Consider the following 16941-nt stretch of genomic DNA (forward strand, 5'->3'; position numbering starts at 1 on the left):
TCTTTTCGTTCTTCTTTGCTGTACATGACATATAAGTAAGATTATCAGACTACGCTATTTAATTTAAGTGCAATAATCTCATAAAATAATATACTATTCACCCTTGGCCTTGGGATTGCAGCAATCCCTAGCAGATTCTTGGCTGATGTGCTTGGTTTTACACCAACTACATTCCCAATCCTCCTTAGGTTTTGGAGACACGTCGAGTGTTCTCAATGGTTTGTTGTTTTTCCCACCGGATCTTTTGAACCTTCCCATGGCTTCCGGGGAGAATGGGTTAGGGTGGGGAACTGATTAGGGTGGAGTCGTGGAGAGAATTGGGTTTAATTTCCGTTGTATATGTATATAACTATCTATAGTGGCTCTGTTTGGTAGCACTTTCACTTTTCTGTTTTCTATTTGCTGAAACCAGTTTTTACTTTTTCTTAAAAACAAGTGAAAGCACAAAACATGTTTGTATCAACTTGTTTAAAAAAAAAAGAAGAAGCAAATTAGTTGTTCGTAAACGGTGAAACCATATAACATCAAAGGACCCAACTCTATCAAACTCAATTGAATACACATTTTTGTTTATCTACGCTCCAACAAACATTTTCCTCAAAATCGCTATCAAATCCATGTATTCACAGAATTTGCCTAATGATATGAAAGATAGTTCGTGCATAATAAAGAAAACATCCAAAGCAAGACAAAAAAAAAACCATAATCGAAGGAATGAGAGTACCAAACACTGAAACAACATAAGTTGGAGATTTGCTGCCTTCTCTCTCACTCTTTTTAATAGAAAATGCAACTTGCCGGTTCCGGGCGAGTGATCCGCAGGCTTCTCAAGGGTTTTGAAGCTCCATAAACTCCCATCCGAAACAGGTGTTTGCAATTTCTCTTGGTCTGTATTTAAAAGAGAGTGAAGAAGATGGCCTTTCTTTTGAGAGAGAGAGAGAGAGAGAGAGAGAGAGAGAGAGAGAGAGAGAGAAGCAACGATACTACTAGAAAGAACGGTTTCAATATTACCCAAATACGCAATCCTTTGTACAGACATTGGGGCGAGCGGACGCTAAGATGGAATAAACCTGCTAATATGCCCAACGTCCCTGCTGTAGTATGATGAGAGGCTACTCCTCTCGGAACAAAAAGATCAAAACCTTCTACCCCCCACGCTGGATTTACAGGTTGTATTTTTCCTGTTAGTTCATAAGGATCGAACACCCATATTCCAAGACCATATAAGCCTGGTACATGAAATGCCCCAAAACCAAAGCAAGCCACCCCCGAGAGAAATAAATGAATTCCAAAGATCTTGAGCAAATTCAAAGAAGGCTTTCCTGTATGTTCATCACAAAATATTTCTAGATCCTAATACACCTAATGCTAGATAGCTCTGCCAAGAAGCACAAGCCAGAGGAAGATGAGAAGAAGAAGAAGAGGAGAAGGAAGAGACAAAAAAAAGGACCTCCAAAGGATTTGTTAAAGGCCCTGGAACTGTAGCGGAGCCTTTTTGGTAGCTTGTTTTTTGCTTCTGAAAATAGTGAAAGTTGAGTTTTATTACTTTCACAAATTATGAAAATAGTGAAAGTGACTTCCAGAGTTTGAAAGTGGAAGTAGTGCACCAAACAAACTTTCGAAGTTAATTTTTGAAAATTTTGAAAATGAAAACGGAAAACAGAAAATAGAATGGCTACCAAACATGACCCAAGCATTTCACAAAGGAAAAGCTGAAAAATAGTAAATAATTTCATCGGCTTCTTTTCTCTTTTATTTGGCCGACACTACATCAACCCCAAACTCACATGATCTGCACCTATCGGGAGGGTTGAAGGTGGAAAGAAGGAACCGGAGGCAAACCAGACCGAGTAGAGACATTGTCGAATGGATTGAAGAAGGATCATAGCCTCTGGAGCAAAGCCGAGCGACGAGATCTGAGTTAACGCCACCAGAGATGGTTAGAAGGATGGAGGGGGGGATAAGTAAGGAATGGTAAGGAAGGCATAAATTCTTGAAAGAAAAGTGGAATGGAGGCGGTATCTAGGAGATGAGGAAAGGAGGCGGTGAAGGAGGAGGGGGAGGTGGAGGTAAGTAGGGACAAATTCAGGAATATAGTCTAGTGGAGGTACATTGTTAATCATAATGATGAAAGTTTATTTTTTTAGTCAACCATAATAAGATCGTACAAAATTAAGGCATACATTACTAACTACAAAAGTTTATAACACGTATTTTAAGTTAAATTAGGTAAAAATAAACAGTAAATCTCAAACAAAAATTTTAAAGTATGTTTTAAATGAATATCGACAAATTTTAGAATGATCAAACTAGTTTTGTTAATGATTTTATTGTAAAATATTTCTCCCAGACAATTAAAAATAAAAAAAAATCAAGAAAGAATAAATCCAAATAGACAAATAACTCATAAAACAACAAGTATAAATGAACCATATGATGAAATTTAAGCATAAAAGTAGTTCTATATATGTATTTTTGAGATACATGCAAGTGTGTATATTTATATATTAGCACACTTTCATAATTATATTAATTTATACAAAAATATTTTAATTTCGAGTGGGGTGCGCGTTTGAGTGGGGGCAGATGACCTCGCGTGCTCCGCCTAGCACCGTCCCGAGAGAGAGAGAGAGAGAGAGAGAGAGAGAGAGAGAGGTCCTTTACGCTGTTCCGGACCAAACGATGAAATGTCAAAAGCTCCTCTAGGATTACGACATGAATGGATTCTTATTTCAAACTTTCATGCATCCAAACACCCAGAAGTCAAAGAAGCGAAATTCTAAACCCAAAAAAATTGGAATCCAAACACCCCCTACGTGTGGCAAATTAAACAACGATTCTTTTATTTTATGAGAGATGACAATAATAAATTCATGAGATTTATATACTAGCTAGCAGCTGCAGGCATTACCCATCTAGGTCGTGACCAGTTACTTTTAACAGGACAAGGTGTGGAGAACGAGATGCTATAATTTTCCATATCAAACACATACAAGTCCCTATCGGTTCCCTCCATAAAGTAAATGCAGTTCTGCTTGACCCTTGATTCCGCTGCTGTTGTTGTTGGGCAAGAAAAGTTGCAAGTTGTTCCACTCAAGAAAAATGCTCGATTTCCCAAGCTTTCTACCTTTGTCCATGCCAATCTTGAAAAGTCCAGCTTGTAAATTTCAACCTCTCTTATCTTCGAAGTCCCTCCCTGGTAATACTTGACCACACCAAACAGCTCCCCACAAGATTCAACTATAGCATAGAAAAATCGGAATGCCTCTGGGATTGCTTCATTTGGTAATTCCTCGGCCCCTAGTTCTGTAACAACCAAATTTGATCCAACAACCTTCACTGTCACTAGAGTTCCGCCTGGAGCAAGCCCGTAAATCTTCCCTCCGCACACGGTAGCCTGTCCGAAAACTTCCCGCTCGGATCTTAAGTATTGTTCGGTCCAGCTGCTTTCGCCCACCCGAAGAAAGAGGGCATGACTTTCGGTCGTCACAAGAATTACGACACATTCAGGATCAGTCGGGGGTGCTGACAGAATGCAAGTGTCGAACGAAAGGGCTGGTGGTAGCTCTGGAAGCATGATTTTCTCCATGGAAACAGGATTCAATAGAAAGCAGTCATCGGATGTATAATCAAACAGTACTAGCCATCCATGAGCACAAGTACAAATTCTCTTGTTCAGCATCTCTGGGATGCTCACCACATCGTAGTGATCCTGTGCTATGTCGACAAAAGTTTGAGTGGAGTAGCCTTGACGTTTCTCTCCTTGGTTGATGACAAGCCAAGGACATGATAGTTGAGGATGCGGAACAGGAAATGTTGTTGTTGCCATTGCCATTTAAAAAATTGTCTTTTCCGCCTGCTAGAGAGAGAGAGAGAGAGAGAGAGAGAGAGAGAGAATCTGGCAATTAAATTTCGTTTACCAAACACTGAAAGTAATTCCAAATAGATCATGCAACATTGCTACACACATTCTAACATAGTATTTATTTGGTTCACTCGTTGGAAGACTATGGAGGGTCTTCTGTTCATGGGAACATATATATACCCTTTGGCCTTTGCACAATTTCTTTATAGGAAAATTCTAAAATCAGCCCAATGGGCTGACAATAATGAGTGTGTGAATGTGTATTAAATGATACAAAAAGTACACAAAAATGCGTGTTTTCCTTGTCTTCTAGTGTATTTATCGTCAGCCCAGTGGGCTGACAATAGCAAGACCGTTCTTTATATAGTATACTTCAAAGAATACCCTTTGGCCTTTGCACAATTTCTTTATATAGAACTTCAAAGAATTTGAACAACATATATTGTCGTCTAATTAAACTCGTCTTTGGCATTCTGTTAGATTTCTTGGAGGGTTCCAACCTAAAACCAATTGGCTATAGGTGGAGTAACCTTTAGATTTTATTAACCAAATTTGAGTGGCTTAGATGAGTGATGTGGGACAAGTCTAACACATTATCTCTTTTCTTCATAAATCTAGCATCTCCCCAAGACTGGAAAATTGTGTAACGGATTTCGCTGAATGATTGTGAATTAGAGAACAAAAAAACTCCAGAGACACAAATTTTTTTGTATCTATAATGTTGTTGGAAAGAATTTAATCTGATCCCATCTTCTACCTAACATGCATGCAGCATCTCCGTACCACCCGATCAATCTTGAAGTTATCGAATCTTCGTATGTATACAATCAGCTGGTAGGAGTGGACACGGCCGGGAAGGAGAACTACCATTTTACCGGCGAATTTTAAAGCTAAAACTCGAAGTCAAATATCACAACATCCAATCATAACCACACGAATTGGAACAGTTGTGCTCAACCCTTAATCCAATCGAAATATTTTACTGAATTGAATTTCACTATACAATGAGCCTTCTATTTATATAGGGGAGGAGCCTAATTGTGGAAAGAAATACTAATTAACTATGGAAGAAAATTATTCTAATTAAAATCAAATCACAAGCTCAATATCACGATATTATTTATTATATCTATTTATTCTAACACAATCGATGAGAGAGATGGAGTATAAGGAGAGAGACCCTCCAAAGGGAACAAGTACAATTCTACCGTTGCTAGTTGCTGAGGAATTTTTGGGTGCCGAACGGGTATCACGTGGTGCCGAGCAGCGCATCCGGACCGTCCATTCCTGTTTTGGACAGTTAGGATTTGGAGAGAGAAAAAGGAAGGAGAAAGAGGGGAGAGGGTTGTGGGGTGAGAAGAGAGAGAGAGAGAGAGTGTTTCAATCTGGGTTGTCCAACACATTTTGGACAATTCGGTTGCGCTACTCGGGCACTACGTGGGTACGTAATACCTACCCGGCACCCAAAAACCCAAAAATTTCTCCTAGTTGCTACATCCAATCGAAAACAAGGACGATTAAAAAAAAAATCGAAAACAAGCACCTATCTACATGTTTTTCATCGTTATCAGTTTTTAATTACTAACCTTTGGGTATCTTGGGAATAAATGCAATGCATCAAGAAACACACCTTTTGGGTTTGTATAACTATATATGCCTACAACAAAGGGGATCACGATAACCAATCCTGCAAAAACATGCCCCTAGAATCGAGCCTCTGTCCATAAAATTCGCCCCTTTTCTTTTCCGCATGCACTCCAACTCACATAATTGTGTCTCGAGATTTGTGTATATTGTGTTTTTTCAGAACAGCCAATCCTTAAAGGATCTTAATTGATTGAAACTAAAGGCTCTGTTTAATTTGATTTTGTTTGGTTTAGCTCTCATTCATTGGGAAACGTGTTTTCATCCTACGCTCCTCAATGGATTCCAATTCGGTGGGGTAGCTGATTCACGTACGTTCAACTTCTCGAGTTTGGACGTCATCCCGAAAATTCCAAAAGAAGAGCAAGAAGAAGATGCTTTTACATGTACTTTCATACAGCTGTTTTCTTTACTAGGATCAATATACAAGAGCATGGTTTTAAATAATTAGAGAGAGAGAGAGAGAGAGAGAGAGAGAGGAATTTACCTCCTAATTTTTCTTAAGAGACACGAATTGCTTGGATGCCAAATCTCATAGACATAGTCACATAGAGGGATATATAGATACTGAGAAATTCGACCCAAGCTAGGAAACCTATTAACTTCCCAAAAGGGGAATGCGGTAGTGCTAATTAACTTTTCTAAAACTAATTTCAAAAAATCACTTACATCCCCCAACGTTTGCTTTAAGCACAAATTCCCCCTCCAAATTTGCAAAATGATTTTGACCCCCCTGAGGTTTGGTGACGCATTTCAATCGCACCCAATCGTTCACCTGCATCATGTAACTGGATTGTGTTGGGCCCATCTCGGAGTCCCACACAAATGATATGAGCCATTAACTTTGTAAAAAACTTGTTTTTAAGGGCCCTTGTAAAAAATTGGCTCAATCGAATATCAATAAAGGATTGATTGACTCATTAAATTTTTGATCTCTAAATTCGCGTGGCTCTTAAAAACACGTGTTAAACGAATTAGGATTATTCTAACATTCTCCCAAAGGGTGTAGAATAATAGGTGATGTGAAATTTTAATGTACTCGCAAGCGCACGAATCGTACCGTAGTATAGTATGGCGAGAGCGAGGTCGATCCCACAGGGACTTGTGATTTTTCTAATAGGAAAACTAAATAAATTTAAATCGATTATACCCTAACCTAGTTGACAAAAGTATGATTGGTTTTTAAACTAAAGATTAAATAAATAATGACAAAAGAAAACCATTAAACTAACACGACAAGGTAGTGGAGATTACGATTGAGAAAATGAACTAAGGTATCGGAATCCACACCCACAAATATTTATCAACTAATCTTATGCAATGATTTTTCTTTTTATTTCTGCACAATGATTTAGAAGCTAATCTTAACCACTATGGATAATATGTCGTTAAGCCTTTTTTATTTATATCGGAAATATGTTCCTCCTCTGCTTTAAGGTTTAAGCCAAAATCATCAACTGTATCTGTATGAACAAATCATAGTAGATACCTTGTACTTAAATATTAACTCTGATAAACCAAGCAATTCGATTAATAGGGTGATATCAAATCATGGAAAAAAACCCATTCCAATTGAATCCATATCCGATATTCAACCAAATTAATTAATGAGATCAGAACAATAAACAATTAAAGCACGTAGAAAAAAAAAATCATATGCATAAAATCAATCAATAAACTTTATGAGGTTTCATCCTCAACCTTAGTTTAGAGTTTAGCCTAACATAGATAATAAAACCTCACGACAATTTCTTTTGCTCATCTTGTTCATATGTTCCCAGCCATGTAGCTTTCTGATCGCAGGCGCATGCTTCTGATCTTTTGCCGTCTGTCAGTTGTCCCCATAGCCGAACCCTTTTGTTTTTTTTTTATAATGTGTCCGAGTAATTCTGTAATGGAAAGAGAATCATTTTTTGGTCTTCAAACTTTCCTAATACACTGAGGCCTTGATTTCTTCCCACGTTGCTAGACCTTGGCCTCTTGTAATGCTTACCAAAAAAGTTGTATGGTGACAAATAGGAAATGTACAATAGCAAATTAATTTCCTTGTTTGCTCTTGATCTCGAACCCACCAGTTAAAATAACTCAGCCGGCACCGTGAGGTTGTTTGAATCCAACGGCCGAAATATAAGTTGTATATCATTTTTTTTCCTCTGCAAGTTAATAAATCAATATAAGTTTCCAAAAGGAGAATAATAATAACCAATTAAGCGTAATTAAGAACTAACATGATATGATATAGGGCTTCTATGTGTCGATATTTTATGCTCATCAATAGGCAAAAGGTGCGTTGATATCCAAGAAATGTGTATTGATATTTGTGAAAATGTATTAATATCCGTGAGAGATGCATAGATATCCTAATTTGTTTAGAATTATTTGTATATTATTCTCCTCCTGGTGGGCAGAGGTAAGCAAAATCGATAAATGACTCCGATAATTTGTGTGGGATTCCGAGGTGGGTTCAACACAATTCAGTGTAAGCATTTCGGACAATTGGTGTAAGTGAAATGCATTACCAAATCTCAAGGGGTTAAAAATCATTTCTCAAAGCTGGAGGGGAAATCTGAACTTAAGGGAAACCTTGGGGGTGTCAGTGATATCCACCCTTTCAATAATTGATTTTTGACAGTACACCTTTTTTCATTATTATTACTAAGGCTCTGTTCCAGAAATCTTTTTAAAAAATAAGCAGCTTATTTCACATTTGCAAACTCAAAAATAATATAAATGAAAAATAAATTTTTAATTTTTTTTGCATCGTATAAAAGATCTCGATGATATCTTTCAAATAAGATCCATATTGTATATTTTTTGATTTCAATAAGTTCATAATTTTTGAGCTTGAAATTGCCTTTTTAAAAAATAAGGACTTTTTTTCCGTTGCGGAACGGGGCCTAACATTTACGTGTGTATGGCGCAGCTTTTTCCATATTATTGTCTTTACGGTCTTTTTTAGATCTAAATTTTAATCAGATTCCCGTGAGAATTTTTAGATATGAATCTAAAAGTAAGAAATTATGACAAAATATCCTAAAAATTTCACTATAGACGAGAAAAGTTCAAAAAAGACTTATTTCTTGTATGAATTTTCGTAGATTAATGTTTTTCTTGTTTCTTTTGTCGAGATGAATAATTCATCCAAAAAAATTGGCTTAAAGCATACTATTTTTTTACCTGAATGGGCAGTATTACTTTTTAAATGCTCAAAATATCTATATTATAAAACAGAACGGGTATCTTACAGAATATTCTTTCTCAAGGGTTCAGATTTATCCATGTCCAAAATTTATCTACCCATACAAATAAATTTAACGGTTCAGATTTGTCTTCATCATTTCTTTTACAACATGACATTTTGGTAAATACTTTACCTAACAGGGTCTATTGCCCAGCAAATGAAATGAAACCCCCCTTTTGCCCAATGCTGTACGACTCTACAGTAGCAAATTCAATTTCAAAATTTGAAATTGAGAGCTTTACTGCTCGGGGTTTTTTTTTCTACTCTTCCTCTCTCTCCCGAATCCCCCTACTCCATTTCTCCTACGATCCACTTCCGGCGAGCCCCATGTTTGGTGAGTTCTCTCTCTCCCTCCTTTTTCCCTTCTCTTGGCCCCCTGTTTTCAACCAAAAAAGAAAGAAAGAAAGAAATAGAGAGAGCAACGGCGACCCACCTCCATGAACGACGTCTTTGTCGTCGTCGACGATCTGCACCCCACCGCCTCAACGTCGTCGCTGACTCCTACAGATCTAACCATAATGCAACACCCACGTCATCACGCTCAAAGCCCGACGCCAGCGCTCAAAGATCCAACATTATAAAGAATTGTTGGTACCATGGATGCCGCCAGCTGAATTTGGTTTTCAAATGATTGACAAATCTTGCTTATTTCTGTCACTTGCCCCTTTTAAGATCAATTTATATTGTAGTTTGATTATTTCTATCTGCTTTGTATTCATTTTAAAGAACACCTGTATGTTGAATGTGATCCATGTAGTTGTAATTTTTAAATCCCAATAGTGGATTTTATACAATAGGCCATCTTGCTAATTCTGATTAGTTGTTTGCTTTCTTTTTTTTTGATGTCAGGGAGAGGGTAAATTGTGTGGCAATGCCACCGGTAAGTGGCTTCTATTTTCTTCATGAGGGACGAAAAGGATTGTGCCCCAATGCCAATTTGAACCTATCAATCCAGTAGCTCAAGTAATATGTTGGCTTTGTTGGTTAAAACCAGATGGAATTATTTGTCAATCTATAGCTTTTTGGGTCCTTACTGACTGGTGTGCTTATATTTGCTCTTAGGTTGTTAAATGCATAGCACTGGCTGGTGTGCTTAGATTTTTTCTGATTTCGTTGATCCAAAGCACTAACTGGTGTGCTTAAATTTTAAAATGTTGGTTCTTATCTTACTCTGTTTGTGTTGAGGGTGCATGAGAGAATAGTTGGGAGTGGCAGGAGAGAATAGTTTCTCAAACTGAAGTCGCCTGATTGTGAACTTTGTTGTGTGATTAAGCTGTTTTGAATTCTGATATGCAACAACGATTCTTGCTTACACAATGTATGTACACTATGAGTTCTCTCTTCTTAAATGATGCTCTATTTTAGATAATGAAGTTTGAATTGCATTATCCTTGGCTTTTCGCTAATACTGTGGATGAAGAGAACATGGTTGATTGTTAAACACTTTGTTTTATGGAAGTTTTTGTTCTATTTATGAGCATCATTAATTGTATTGAGTCGTCCCAAGCTAGGTAAATCAACTCAAATGTCTTGATGGATTAAAGGAGGAAGAGGTTAGATTGTTGATGGTAAAAATACTCTGCCCATTAGTTATGAACATGACATTCTTGATTTAGCTAACAGACAAAAATTAACAGTAGTTTTGAACTTTGTCCTATTCTTCTCCTCATACTTATAAGCTTTGAACTGTATGCTCCTGGAATAAAAGTGTGTAGAAATGACCCTCTCGTGTCCCTGCCGTGTTCCCCCTCCCCCTGGAAAAGAGCGGATTATTATGTAGTGATTTAATTGGCTTAGGTTGTGATCTAATTTTTATCTTGCGAAACTTAGACAGGTTTTTGTTGGTAGTTGTAAACTGGAAGTATATTTTTTTGAAATTTACTTGCTTGAAATTGATTAGATGTATCATGTCTGAAATAGTCAAGTTCGTTACCGGTTGGTTAGAAGCAGAGAATGGTAATTCAATTTAGTTGTGCTCAGAATGAGTTGCGCCGTGCCTTCAGGCACGGGCATGCACTAGTACACGTATAAAACATATCGAATTCACATGAAAAACCAAAAAAAATCTGATAATCATTATTCTTACCTTTTAAGTTAGATAGAAAAGGGAAAAGGAGGAAAGGAAACAGAATCCCGATGGGAATGGGAGACATGGACTTTATAAAATAATGGAGTATTTCCTAACGTTGATGCCCATGCTGTAGTGAGAGATCCCGGCCGGGCACCTCTTTATCAGAAAAAAAAAACCTTTAGACCCTGTTCGGTTTGGTACGCAGGAGTTTCGAGACCCAAAATGAACAAGCCCGTGAGAGAAAATTCTTGCCCTGATTCCAACCCTAGAGTTTCTGAAGGGAGAAGGTAACCACCGATCTTAATTAATTGCAGACGTTCTTCTTCTATCATACATCCTTTCATGATTTCAATCACAAAAAATTTATGACTCGTCGTGGAAGCTTCAATTTTTTATACTCACACTAGCAGGCCCAGCTTATCATTCTAAATCCATTGTGCTTAATAGCAGCAGAAACTGCGCCAATGCTGATTTTTTTTTTTTTTCGGCCCGAATTACAAATTTCGTAAAATTTGAGTTGTCTTGCTAGGGGTTGGTATGAATTCATTCATGGCCATACTATTTGTTTTTCTGATAATTCCAAGTGCCGGCGTTAGTTAGTTTATCCTGTCGCCTAATTCCCTGGGCAATTCGTACCGTCAACTAGCGGGATGGATTAAACTTCCGTATAAAGTATGAAGTGACCTCACAGAAGTTGATCGTACCAAAAGAGTTTCGGAGCAAACATTAATTACGTCCCAGGTGTGGTCGAAGTTTTTGTGGCACACATATGTGACACCATTGTTTGTTCAATTCAATAACTCAGCTTTTTCTCTTTGAACGGAATTCATAAGCTAGCATAGATACACACATGGACTATATTTTGTGCCCTCCGAAAGGAAAACAGATGTACCTTACGTACCTTTCAAATATACTTTACCACCAATAACTTCTGGTAATCTGGTTATTGATGAGAAGAAGGATGTTCTAACGTAATCTTTTTAATTAGTATCAGAGAAAAACTAGTGATGTACGTATTTCCCGTAGGCACTACAGCCGCCACTTCTACCTTGAGGTCGAAGTCTCCTTTAGATTGTCCCTTCACCATTGCGAACTCTGGAAAGAAAATTCATTCTCTTAGTGTGTGTGTATTGTTTTTTACTATATATATATATATATATATATATATATATATATATATAACACCCACTTAACATATTGATTCAGATATTCCAATCTCCATCTCCATCTCCATGCATAGAAGCAGGGGCGGAGCTATGTTGGGGTCCGGGGGGCCCGGCTCCAGCTCCCCGAACGTTCTAGTTTTAAATTTTTTATTTTGTATATATTTAATTTTGAATATTTGTGCATAACTATTTATAATCTCAAAAATTTTGGTTCGATTTGATAAAAAGTTAGTAGTTATTTTACATTCTCATTTCTCAATTTCTTTCATAAATAAAAAAATAAGCACGTAATAGTTGACATAGCCTAAAGAATCATTTTATTGTACAAATGTAATGAATTGAAAATAAAAAACATGATGATATAATAAATATACGTTCTGATAAAAAATATATGTCTACTAAGCCGACTCCATCGGGATTAAAATTCTAGCTCTGCCAACTTCTTTGGAATTAGGAAGACTGATCATGGGACGAACCCTAGTAGCCAACTCCATCTTCAACATCACCATTAAGTCCATCGTCAGTCAAAGCGATAATTAATTGTATACAAACTATAATTAACTTTATTGAAGCATAAATATAATTAACTTTATTGAAGCATAAACTAAGTTTAATATTTTGGCACAAGAAAGTTAAGTCCAAATAAGTCCAATTGACAAAATCAAAAGATAGAAGATTTTATTGAAGAAGATATAAATATTAATTTTTAAAAACTCTAAAATATCTAGTAATAGAAGCTCTAGAATATTCTTGTGAAATATCTAAATTTTTTTTTGAATTTTAGAATTACTTCAAAGTTTATTTTATATGAAAATATTTTTGTACTAAAGTCTTCCATGGAGTAGTATAAATAGGGATGTAAAATGAAAAGATAATGACGTTTGAGATATTGCAAAGGCTGCCACTTGAAGATGCAGTTCATGATCGCTCAAGTGCATCAAGCTGTGATTTCCAAGAAGAAACTGTCACAACTTCTCAGGAATTTCTTTCGATCAAAATAAGGCTCTCTCTCTATCGATCAAAATAAGGCTCTCTCTCTAAACTTCTCCTCACAACCTTCCGTTATATCTCAGAGTTAACTATTTCTACATAGGGTGTTCTCAAGAGAGTAAATAACTTCTAGATACTATGGGTGGAGGTGATTTTATGGGAAAGACACCGGAGGATGCTTGGGATTACTATGAGTCACTAGCTGAGAAGACCCAGCCTTGGCAGTTTGCAGATCTAGGAGATAAAGCAATGTTCAATCAAGGTTCTACAGGTTCAGGGAAATTCTCTATTGCGGAGCATACAGCTTTTGAAACTCGTTTGGAGGAGATTGCTCGAAAACTTGACAAGTTGGAATTAAAGAGTGCTCAATATCAAGAAGTGAAAGTAGTGCGTCAAGTGGAGGAAGTTTGTATTATTTGTGAGATTGTTGGCCATTCCACCGAAGCGTGCCCCAATATTCCTGCTCTTAAGAATGTGATTAATGAGATTGCTCCAGAAGAAGTACAAGCCGTGCAACGTTTTGACCCTTATTCTCAATCTTATAATCCAGGGACAAGATAACATCCAGCTTTCCGTTGGAGTCAACCTGTTGAAGGGGGTTCTTCTCAAACTCCACCGCCCGCTCCTTAATTACCTTGGAAGCAACTTCAGAATGCTTTCCGTTTCCCTCAAACTCAAGGTCCGCCTGGTTTTGCTCATTCTGCTCCATTCCCACATGCAAACCAATTTCAGCAACCACCTGCCCAGTTCCACCAACAACCACCAAAGCGTTCTTGGGAAGATCAATTCAGTGCTCTCTTACAAGGTCAAACTGCTAAAATTTTGGGGTCCAAGCGTTCATAACACAAGTTTCATCCCCGTCTTCGAGAAATTTAGCCTCTTCGGCTGTAAGAGCAACTTCCAAAGGATCACTATAGAGCAACTCGTCCACGTGTTCTTCTACAAGAGTATCGATAAGGCTCACTTCATTCACGTACTCGTTATCTCCCATTTGACTACCCACGTTAAAAACATTGACCTCCATCTTCATGTTACTGAAGGTCACATCGCTGCCTGGGGGAGGCGCCTCTCTCCCTCCTCCCTGGGCTCATATTTTCTCCTTCCTCTCCCGCTATCTCTCTCTTTTTCCTCTCCTCTCTTGACCTCCCCTGTTTTTTTCTCTCTTTCGTCCGTGTTTCTCGGGCACTGCCCTGCGGGTGTGGCGGCTGTGAGGTGCACTCTGTCACCGGCCAGAGGTTTTTTTGATAAGTTTTCTTTGTCCCAAGTGATCGTTTCTACTTAACCCTCTGTTGGCCAAAGAATGGATAGGGGATTTGGAAGTTTGATTTGACTATGGAGGAATTTCATAATTTGCCTTTGCCATCGTCAATATTAGAGACGAATTTCAATGATCAGCAGTTGAGCATTGCCAAAATCCACTCCCAACTGGCCTTGGTGTGCTGCACTGGATTAGCCAAACCATCTACATGTTCTATCTTTATTTGGGATAAGGTTTGGGTTCGGATGTCGACGATTGACTTCCCAGAAGTAGAGAGGGTCGTATTCGTCACGCCCGACGAGAAAATTATCTTTGAAGGTGATGGCCACTTGTGGTCTTATGACCAAGTCTCATGCAGCTATCTTCAATTCGGCGTCGAGGGCGACGAATCCGACGGTATTTGACTTGGAGGATTCACGCCAACATTTGGCTTGATGTTTTGATTAGGACATAAAGTAGCAGACAATAAAAAGATTGTAGTAGGAGCCCTTTGAGCCTCAGTTCTATGATTGGTAGATTTTAAACTGCACTATTTCTCTTACCTAATCTCTCACTAGTTTTTTTTTTTTTGCGCTGATATAGTTTTGGCCTTTACCAGGTGAGCTTTCCCTGAGCTTACGATTAGATAATGGGCACTAATGTTCTCCAACAACAACAGCTATTCTTGAAGCCATTCGAGCAAAACTTAGCTCTCTGTCCTCCATTTAAGTTTTCAGCTGGTAATAGGGATCTTTGCAATGATTGGTTGCTAGATTCTAGGATTTTTTAGAATCAATAACTATGGATAGGGTGCTGTAGTAGTGTGTGTAAGTAGTGTGTCTTGTAATAGGTGGTCTCTTTAGTTATTTGCTTGTTCAGGGTATGGGTATGCCTCGGTGATTTTGTAGCTTGGTTGCGTTTTTGGTGATATAAAATTTACTTACCAAAAAAAAAAAAATTCAACTGAGTTTATTTTCTCCTAGGTTCTAAAATAGTTGGTCATCACAATTATCGTTCAAATTGATTGGATCCACCATAGTTGAAATAGAATGTGTCTAATCAGCTAGCCCCAATGCTAGGAATCTCAAATCATGCTAAAAATGTTACGAAACGTAGTTTGCCGTATGGATGTCGTGTCCTTTTTTTTATTATCGTCACCCTTACATTTTGAAACCCTTCATGGTTTAGTCTTGACATTGATCCGAGGCTTATTGAGTATGGTTGTTACATCTTCATCGTTTTCTTTGCGGTTATAGGCGCTCCATTTTGTTGTATTTATAGTTTTTGTTTTTGCTTTTGTTTTTTCTTTCAAGTGAGATTAAATTTTTTTGCAGCAATAAATAAATCGAGCAGATATGCTGTTTCTTTTGAAAGCAAAATTTCAAGCATTTGTCCAATGGCAACGTGAATGCATAGATGTTCAAAACACATTCCGAACAGACCTAACACACACACCCAAGGTCAAAATAAGTTGAAACGTTGTTTTGGTAAACCATAAATATCCGAGAATAATGCATGGAAAATTGGAAGTACCCAAACCATACATTGTGGATGCAAACTCAAATTATGCTGCCGCAAACTAGTAAATATTTCTGCGACATTGCGGCCACTTGCTCCATCTCCAGAACAAGCTTACGTGCGTGAGGTTCGGGCTTGACAGAGAAAATTCTAAGCGCCCGCTTTAATACTTTTCAAACATTCTCAGACATCAAGGCCTGAGGCTCAAATTGACACCTCTTTAACAGATAAAACAAATTCGCAAACATAGAAGTGTCACTAGACGCGAGCCATATATAACAGCTTAAGCTTTAAGTGTGCACTTTTTAAGACCGCATTCAGAAAGAGAGCAATTACGTTGATATTCTTCTTCTATCCTTTTCTTTCACCCAAATCCTTAATTTGGTGGCTTAGCAAAACCCAAAAAAAAAAAAAAATTCAATGGAAATCTCTTACATCCTAGTTCTGCAACTTCGGATGTCCCGAAATGCATATCCACTTTGAAAAGTCAAACCACGAAACTCCTTTACTTTTGCACAGTTCTCTCTTACAAATGGTCATGAATAATTTATATGAGGGGAGAAAGGGGAGATATCAGAAATCAATGCCTTCTAATCTGAGTTATAGTGCAATAAATTCACGTCCCCTTAAAAAAATGAATAGACATATATACATATCAATTTCTGGGCTAGAGAACAAAAGCCTCCACAGATCTCGACCAAATACATGTAGGAAAGTTTGCATTTCTCTCGAAAATTAAGAATTTGGACGGAAAATGTCACATAAGGCCCTGTTTCATCTCACATGCTTTCTACGTGTGGCCGTCGGCTTATGTTCCCAACTTTTAAAAGCGCCACTAAAAAGTTTTATATCTCGCATGCTTTCTACACGTGAAACTACATGCCGTTATATATTCTATTAAATTCAACTTTCTATTTCATCTGACAAACCTTTTATATTCAACTTGAGATCCACATTTCAGTCAGTCAAAAAAATACACAACCAAACTCATGAACTCTCATTACAACACCCCAAATGCAAATTTTCATCTGGGAATAATTATAACTTCAGCCACTTAGAATGAAAGAGTACAAAGCTTAGTCCTACTCACTCCTACATGGCCTGAAATTAAAAGCCCTATCTTTTTTTCTTTTTTTTTAAGCTATGCTGCAGAACACGCACCAAACATATTGATTCAGATATTCCAATCTCCATCTCCATCTCTATGCA

This window comes from Rhododendron vialii, chromosome 8a (assembly GCF_030253575.1).
Source record: "Rhododendron vialii isolate Sample 1 chromosome 8a, ASM3025357v1".
Taxonomy (NCBI): Eukaryota; Viridiplantae; Streptophyta; class Magnoliopsida; order Ericales; family Ericaceae; genus Rhododendron; species Rhododendron vialii.